This window comes from Cetorhinus maximus, chromosome 2 (genome assembly GCF_964194155.1).
Source record: "Cetorhinus maximus chromosome 2, sCetMax3.hap1.1, whole genome shotgun sequence".
NCBI classification, from domain to species: Eukaryota; Metazoa; Chordata; class Chondrichthyes; order Lamniformes; family Cetorhinidae; genus Cetorhinus; species Cetorhinus maximus.
Genome location: NC_135880.1, coordinates 38,734,114 through 38,743,549, shown reverse-complemented (window position 1 = coordinate 38,743,549; position 9,436 = coordinate 38,734,114). Strand labels below are relative to the sequence as shown.

Genomic DNA, 9,436 nt, shown 5'->3' with positions numbered 1-9,436 from the left:
CTTCATACCCTTATAATTGCCTTTATTTAAGTTTAAAACATTAGGCTTAGACCCACTCTTCTCTCCTTCAAACTGAATATGAAATTCAAACACGTTATGATCACTGCTACATAAGGGTGCCTTTACTGTGAGATGCTTAATTAATCCTGTCTCATAGCACATTACTAGGTCTAGGATAGCCTGCTCTTTGTTAGGTCCTAGAATGTGTTGCTCTAACAAACTGTCCCAAAAACACTATGAGCTCATCATTCAGGCTACCTCTGCCAATCTGATTTGTCTAATCTATATGTATATTAAAATCACCCATGATTACCTTTCTCACAAGTCCTGATTATTTCTTACTGTATAACCTCCTAAAGTGTAGTTACTGTTAGGGGGCCTATCAATTACTTCCACAAGTGACTTCCTAGCTTTGTTATTTCTTATCTCTACTCAAACTAATTCTACATCTTGATCTTTAAAACTAAGGTCATCTCTCACTATTGTATTAATGTCATCTTAATTAACAGAGCTACCCCATCATCTTTTCCTAGCTTCCCGTTCATGCTGAAATGCCATGCACCCTTGAATATTCAGGTTCCAGCCTTCATCATCTTGCAGCCATGTCTCTGTAATGGCTGTCATATCATATATATTTATTTCTATTTGAGCTAACAATTTATCTATTTTGTCACAAATGCTACATACATTCAGATACAGAGCCTTCTGTTATATCTTTTTTACTATTTTGCAACTTTCTCTGTTGGCGTATGTTCTGTTCCTTCCTGCCACTCTCTGATTATCATTACCCTTATTGCTACCGTGCTGCTGTCAAGGCAAAGAAACATTCTGCTTACCACACATTTGAGTAACATGGTGGATGAATTTCAGTGCTGGGCAATGCCAGGTATGCAAATCGAATGAATGGCAGATCATATCAAACAGCAAGTCCCTTTTGCTGTTTACAATAGGTAGAGTGCTGACCATACTCAACCAATCTGTGCTTGCAAAACTCAGAACATGATGTCTAACATTAGTTGTGATTCCGCGAATGGGCAGCACTTACTGAACAGTCCTGAGTGTGCTAACAATTACACTAACAACCAATTTAATATTATCAGTCAGGCTCGCAATGCAGCTCACTTATGCTTGCTAGAGGCTGCATATGTATATTCATATACAGGCCAAAGGAATATGTCCAGACCCTGCATACTTTCTGAATAAACAAAAGTATGTCTCTAGTGCATGGCAACATCTCAACCAAACAGCGCCAGTTTACCAATTAATCAGCACCCCTTTCTCATACAGTATAAATTGTTGCTCCCTTTGAAATTTGGCATTCTTGTGTCCGTCCTGATCAGTGCAAGATGGAAAGCTTTAACACCATGTCCCTTTTTTAAGCATGTTATGACATGGCAGATGATGTGTGCCAGGCGGATGAAATCCGCAAGGGAAACTTGACCACGCAGTCACAACTTTTTTGCAATTTATATTTTATTTTGCGATGTGTGCCCTGAATTCAGAAGTAATAAGACTACCATGACTTCAGAGGTTTTTCAGAAAACTAAATTAAACATTTATTAACAAAAGAAAAGATTTCAAGCACATGCATAGATCTATAAATTACTATTATAATAACTCCTAAAACCCCTAATTAATCTGGCTTCAGTTACACCCGCGTCAAGGCAACAGCAAAAAAAAAGATTTAAACAGGCCCAGGCAAAGCAACACAATACCTTGGTCAGTGAGTTTCAAAGTGAGTATTCTCAGTTCCGGTTCCTGTAGACAGCAATTTGATGCACAGATGCTTTAAGCTTTTCACACCTGTGTTAGATCTTAGAATGCCTTCTCCTCTTACACATAACTTAATCTTCTTTGTACAGGTTTCTCCCTTTTTAATGCAAATTCCATTGTTCCAACATGTCTTTGGAACTTTACCTTTCTCATAATATAAATCTTTTCATCGTGCTGATTTTATCAGTAATATTTGGAAAAAATAAACACGTTTAGCTTAGCTTCTTCTGGCTAGGTGTAACATCTTACCATCTCTTTGAAATTTAGACTAACCTAATTTATCTATAAATGCAAATTTTCCTTACACCTCACATTCTAAAACTTCAGCCATGTTTACGTATTTAGCATTTCAAACCTAGCTTCTTATCTGATGACTCAAAAGCTCCAGACCAGCTGTCTCCAATTCAATTAAATCCTGCTATTAACCCACTCATAAAATAAATCACAATAATATTATGAGAATTATTATATTTTCATGACAAAGCAATACTCAAGTTCTGTATTACCAAGTGAATAGGCCATTAGGCACTTCGCCTGCTCAGCCCTTCAATAAGATCATGGCTGATCTTCTACCTCAACTCAACATTCTCGCACTATTGCCATTTTTCTTAATTTCCCTGATACTCAAAAATCTATTTATTTCTGTCTTGAATATACACAATGACTGAGAATCCACAGCTCTCTGAGGTAGAGAATTCCTCTAAGTAAAGAAATTTCCTTTCATCTCAGTCCCAAATGGCTGACCTTCTTATTCTGACACTGTGGCACTATGTACCCCGTGTTCTAACACCAGCCAGGGGAAACATCCTCCCAGTATTTTCAAGCATCTTCAGGATTTTGCATGTTTCTGTGCGGTCACCTCTAAATTCTAGGAAACATAGGCACAACCTACTCAATCTCTCCTCATGGGACAAACCCCTCATCCCAGGAACCAGTCCAGTGAATTTTTGTTACACTCCCTCTATAAGGCAAGTTTGTCCCTCCTTAGGTAAGAAGACCAAAACTGTGCACAGCACTTTATCCGCCAACCTGTCTTTTTCTCTTGACGTTTCGAGTCCTCACGACCCTTCAACAGAACTGAGTATAGTTAGGAGAAAGGTGAAATATAAGCTGGTTTAAGGTAGGGGGAGAGAAGTTGAGGGGGGAGGTGGTTGTAGGGACAAGCAAGCAGTGATAGGAGCAGATAATCAAAAGATGTCACAGACAAAAGGATCAAAGAGGTGTTGAAGGTGGTGATATTATCTAAGAAAATGTGCTAATTAAGAATGGATGGCAGGACACTCAAGGTACAGCTCTAGTGGGGGTGGGGTGGAAAGACTGACAAGGTATTAGTTGTAGATTTAAAAATAATGAAAATAGGTGGGAAAAGAGAAATCTATATAAATTATTGAAAAAAACAAAAGGGAGGGGGAAGAAACGGGGTGGGGATGGGGGGAGGGAGTTTAAGATCTAAAGTTGTTGAATTCAATATTCAGCCCGGAAGGCTGTAAAGTGCCTAGTCGGAAGATGAGGTGCTGTTCCTCCAGTTTGCGTTGGGCTTCACTGGAACAATGCAGCATGCCAAGGACAGACATGTGGGCAAGAGAGCAGGGTGGAGTGTTAAAATGGCAAGAGACAGGGAGGTTTGGGTCTTTCTTGCGGACAGACCGCAGGTGTTCTGCAAAGCGGTCGCCCAGTTTGCGTTTTGTCTCTCCAATGTAGAGGAGACCGCATTGGGAGTGACGAATGCAGTAGACTAAGTTAGGGGAAATGCAAGTGAAATGCTGCTTCACTTGAAAGGGCCCTTGGACGGTGAGGAGAGAGGAAGTGAAGGGTTCAGGTGTTGCATCTTCTGCGTGGGCATATAGATTTTTCTTTTCCCACCTATTTCCATTATTTTTAAATCTACAACTAATACCTTGTCAGTCTTTCCACCCCACCCCCACTAGAGCTGTACCTTGAGTGTCCTGCCATCCATTCTTAATTAGCACATTTTCTTAGATAATATCACCACCTTCAACACCTCTTTGATCCTTTTGTCTGTGACATCTTTTGATTATCTGCTCCTATCACTGCTTGCTTGTCCCTACAACCACCTCCGCCCTCAACTTCTCTCCCCGCCCCCCCACCCAAACCAGCTTATATTTCACCCCTCTCCTAACTATACTCAGTTCTGTTGAACGGTCATGTTGGACTCGAAACGTCAACTCTTTTCTTCTCCGCCGATGCTGCCAGACCTGCTGAGTTTTTCCAGGTAATTTTGTTTTTGTTTTGGATTTCCAGCATCCGCAGTAGTTTTTTGTTTTTATGTCTTTTTCTCTTTGCAGGTGCTAAATAAGTTACTCTGTGTTTCCCTTCCCAGCATCTTCTCCTTTTCATTTTTCTGAAAGTGTCTGTTAAAAACTCTCCCAAGTGCCTTGGACCCAATTTCCCTAGGGTGTAAAAGGTACACCCATGTCCTGCAGAAAGGGGTGGGGGGGGGGGGGAGGGGAGGTAAAACAGCCAACGTGCGCGCCCGCCCGATTGACGTGACGTGCATTGGACGTTACGCCTAACGATGACGTGACCTCGTTGAGGGACAGCGGCGACTAGATACTAAGATGGCGGGTGGTGTTGCGCTTGCGAAGTACAGCAGCTTTGCAGCAATTGTTTTTGAGTTTGACGGAACGCGAAATAAATTTTGCTGTGAGAAGGATGTAGTGGGTGCCGGGCAGTAATGTGATTTATTTGCTTTTTTAGGTCTGTCATGTGAGGCCAGGGTCAAATCTTGAGCTTGAGGCGCGGAGACTGGGAGCTGGGCCTGTTATCGTTGATTTTCATGGTAAGCCAGAGGGAAGGGAAAGCGCCCGGGCTCCGGCCCTGGCTCCTCCCTTATAATGTGCATTGTAGAGGGAAGGAGGAAGGGGAACCTGGGACTGAAGGCGCAGCTTGTCCGCTCGCAGCGGTAACCCCAGGAGACAGGGCAATGTTCCGGGTGTAAAGGCCTCGGTTAGAATTGAGCGAGCTTTAAAACAGTTCAGATCGAGTGTTTCTACCTTAAACGTTCGCCTTCCTTTCTCCCTATGGATGCTGTGTATTTCTAGTATTTTCTGTCCTTATTTCCAGTTTTGCGGGTGGTGATCTCCCTGTCTTTTTCTTTCTTTCTTTCTCTCTCTCTCGTCGTGCATTTGTAGTTTTTCAGGTTCTTGGGATATATCTTACATACTGTGTGGAATACGAGGGTCTTTTAAAAAGAATGGATCAAAGTGTGTGTTTAGGGGAGTTGGGATTTTTTTTTTGTGCTTAGAATCGTGCAACACCAAAAGCCTTTTTTGGCCGCCCCTTTGATAACTAACCAATTCTTGGGCAGTCTGTCGGATCCAGGATGTCTTGCTTGCGTAAAAGCAAAATACTGCGGATGCTGGAAATCTGAAACAAAAACAAAAATTGCTGGAAAAATTCAGCAGGTCTGACAGCATCTGTGGAGTGGAAGACAGTTAACGTTTCGACCCCGTATGACTCTTCATCAGAACTGACGAGGAATAGAAATGTGGTGAAATATAAGCTGTTTAAGCGAGGGGGGTGGGGGGAGGACAGGTGGAGCTAGATAGAGGACCAGTGATAGGTGGAGGCAAAGAAGAGATTGTCAAAGATGTCATAGACAAAAGGACAAAGGGGTGTTGATGGTAATGTTATTAGCTAAAGGATGTGCTAATGGTGACATTAAGGGTAGAAAGTTGGATGAGCAAGTGACAGATGGTCCTAGTGGGGGTGGGGTGCGGACAAGGGATCGAAATAGGCTAAAAGGTGGGGATAAAACAATGGATGGAAATAAATAGAAATAGGTGGGAAAAGAAAAAATATATATGTGTGTGTGTGTATATATATATTAGAAAAAAGGGGGTGAGGATGGAGGAGAGAGTTCAAGATCTGAAGTTGTTGAACTCATTGTTGAGTCCAGAAGGCTATAAAGTGCCTAATTGGAAAATGAGGTGCTGTTCCTCCAGTTTGCGTTGAGCTTCACTGGAACATTGCAGCAAGCCAAGGATGGATATGTAGGCATGAGAGCAGGGTGGTTTGTTGAAATGGCGAGCAGCAGGAAGGTCTGGGCCATTCTTGTGGACAGACCGAAGGTGTTCCGCAAAGCGGTCACCCAGTCTGCATTTGGTCTCTCCAATGCAGGGGAGACTGTCTCTGTCTTCCTCTCCACATCAGATCTGCTGAGTTTTTCCAGCAATTTTTGTCTTGCTTGCACTCCGGTTCGATTTGATTAGTTCTGAGATGGCTGATAAAGCCAACTTAGTCCCCTGCTCTTTACTCAAGCAAGAAGTCTGAATGAGATGTGTCAAGAGAGGCAAATTTAACTCACACCTCAATCCTTGGAACTTATACAGAAGTTGTGACTATGAAATGTTTTCTAATAGACAAAGTGAGAGTGAAAAAAGTGTTTTGCACAGCTTAAAATCAGTATTTTGAAATCAAAGGAAAGGAGGAAATAGCTAATTTATGTTCATGACCCCAGGAAGTGCCGAAGTGCTTCATGGTCAACAAAATACTTTTGATGTATTATCACTGTTCTAATGTAGGGATACGTGGAAACCAACTAGTGAACAGTAGGATCCCACAATCTGTTATGCGATAAATGACTAAAACTGTTTTTGTATGTTAAGGTTAAATATTGGCCGGGACAGTGGGAGAGCTCTGCTCTTCCATGGCAAAGAGCCAGCTGATAGCACAATTTGGGCCTCAGTCCTCTGAGAGATGGCACCTCCTGTAATGCAACATCTGCTCAGTACTGCACTGAATTGTCAGCCTGGAACTGTACATGAGTCTCTGAATTGTGGTTTGCTGTCATGGCCTTTTGACTCAAGGCACGTTATAACTGAGCCAAATCTGCTACCTAACAGTAAAGGAAACCACCACGCTCCATACCTCAAAATCAAAATTGAATTGTTTCCAGATGAAAATAAAGCTCATACTTCATAAATATGGCCTTTTTAAAAAGATTGATATCAGTTTTCAACAACCGTCACCAAACCTTGCAAGGTCACCCATCTGATAAATTCTCATGTCTGATATAAAAATCTTTTCACTCCTATTTGAAAAAAAACAAAAAGGCATGATATGGATTTAAGGGCCTCTTTATGATGGGGTCTATTTGAATGTCTTTAGCGTTATTAAGGTTTCTATGGAAAATTTGTGTCAAAAGTAGCAACTTTGGTGTGGAAATTCTGGTAAAGAGTAGTTTCAAATTCTGTTATATTGAGTGCTACTTTATATGGTGATATTTCGTCTCTATTACAGAATCTCAGAATCTTTACAGTGCAGAAGGAAGCCATTCAGCCCATCGAGTCTGCACTGGCTCCCTGAAAGAGCATTCTACCTAGTCCCACTCCCCTGCCTTATCCCCGCAACCTTGGACATTCTTTTCAGATAGCAATCCAATGTCCTTTTGAACACCTCAATCGAACCTGCCTCCACCACCCTTTCAGGAAGTTTGTTCCAGATGCCAACCACCCTCTGGGTGAAAAAAATTTTCCCCACATCACTCTGCCCTGTCAATTCTTTTGAGTATTTATTTATTTATTCTTTCATGAGATGTGGGCATCACTGGCTAAGCCAGCATATATTACCAATTACTTATTGCCATTGGGGTTATCTTTTGAATGTTTCTATTGAATCTGCTTCCACCACTCTTTCAAGCATTGCATTCCAGGTCACAACAACTCGCTATATTTAAAAAAAAACTCATGCTGCCTTTAGTTCTTTTGCTAATTACTTTAAATTTGCATCTCTTCTGCCAGTGGGATCTGTTTCTCCTTATCAAAACTTTATGATTTTGAACACCTATCGAGTCTCTTAGCTTTTGTTGCTCTAAGCAGAACAACCCCAGCTTCTCCGGTCTCTCATAACTGATGTCCTTCACCCCTGGTGCTATTCTAGCAAATCTCTTCGGCATCCTCTCCAAGACTTAAATATCCTTCCTAAAGTGCCGTGCCCAGAATTTGAACACTGCTCCAGCTGAGGGCCACCAGTTTTTATAAAGTATAACTTTTCTTTTTGTACTCCGTGCTTTTATTAATAAAACCAAGGATCCCATTTACTTTTTTTAATAGGTGCATGAACTTGTCCTGCCACCTTCGATGATTTTTGTACATAGGGTCTCTCTGTTCCTGCACCCTGTTAAAATTGTATCATTTAGTTCATGTAGCCGATGTTCTTCCTTCCTATCGAAATAAATCCCTTCATGCTCCTATGCATTAAATTTCATCTGCTAGTCAGTCTAGGTCCTCCTGAAGTTTGCTACTATGCTTTTTGTTGTTTGCTATATTTCTGATTTTTGTGTCATTGGTGAACTTGAAATTGTGCATTATACACCCAAGTCCAGGACATTAATATAGATATCATAAAGAGCTGACTCCTGGGAACACCACTGTATGCTTCTGTCCAGTCCTCAAAACAACCATTCATCACTACTTTTTGTCCCTTAGCCAGTTTTGTACCCAGCCGTCACAGCCCCAAAGGCAATGGACATACGTACATCAACCAGACTACCGTTATTAATCCTGTTTGTTACTTCAAGGAACATGATCAAGTTAGTCAAACAGTGTTTGCTTTTAAAAATCCATGCCATATAACCGTGTAAGATCACCTCTCAACTACCTCCTTTCAACACTTGAGAAGTTGGAAGAGATAACCTAATGTACTGGAGAAAAATGGACACCTTTGGGTTGGGCACCCATTTTACACCCTTTTTAAGTTGACTTCAGCAAAGTTGTTAATCCATTTGGTGACATGCTTATTTTGTACTTGATGGTTCTGACTCTTTATTCTGCAAGCTAAGCTCCTTTTTAATTCATACATGGGATATGTGTGGGTGTCCTCGGCCAGCATTTGTTGCCTATCCTTCACATGTAGGCCAGACCAGACCAGGACAGCAGATTTCCTTCCCTCAAGGGCATTAATGAACCGGATGGGTTTTTACAACAATCGACAATGGTTTCATGGTCATCATTAGACTCCTTTCCAGATTTTTATTGAATTCAAATTCCATCATTTGCCATGGCGGGATTCGAACCCTGGCCCTCAGAGCATTACCCTGGGTCTCTAGATTACTAGTCCAATACCACTATGCCATTGCCTACCCTAAAGCTCTGCATTATGCCTTTCAAGTGATCCACTTCTACTCTAAAAGTATTGTTGAATAATCTCCCCCAGTCAATTTCCTTTAGAATTCTTTATTTCTTATTCAAAATAACTCCTTTTTACTGTTGTATATGTGGCTCCTGATTATTTCTGAATATTAAGTCATAGTGAACTTGCACATTGTGTTTGCCAAGAATTGGGCAAAGTATTCCTTCACATTGTGCCATTTATGAATACCAGATCAACATGAGCAATTGTGGCTTCTCTGACAAAGTAGCTCATGAAGCAGTTGTGCTTTACAATTGCCAACTCATCATAAACCAGTTGAATTTTATTAATTTATAAAAAAGTGTTATGCCAGGTAGCATGACCACAAGTGTTCCCACTAAGCAGCAACTGGCAAGTGTGTGTATGTAAAAAAACATTAAAGGGGCCATGTCCTTAAATACATTACCAAGGCATTCCAAAAGTAAAACTGATATTGACTTATTACTATTGGAGGTACAGCACTTCGAAGAGGACCTAGGACAGGATGTCAACGGTGCAGCAATAGTTTGAG

General features: G+C 41.3%; 1 protein-coding gene across 1 annotated transcript in view; it reads left to right on the top strand.

The window, feature by feature from the left end:
• The first annotated feature begins 4,292 nt into the window (after positions 1-4,292).
• The window catches only part of aggf1 (angiogenic factor with G patch and FHA domains 1), a 58,645-nt gene continuing 53,501 nt past the window's right edge, over positions 4,293-9,436 (top strand). Inside the window, exons 1-2 of the mRNA XM_078563416.1 lie at positions 4,293-4,378; positions 4,492-4,573. The gene's annotated coding sequence lies outside the window, so the exon portion shown is untranslated. The remainder of the gene's footprint in view (positions 4,379-4,491; positions 4,574-9,436) is intronic.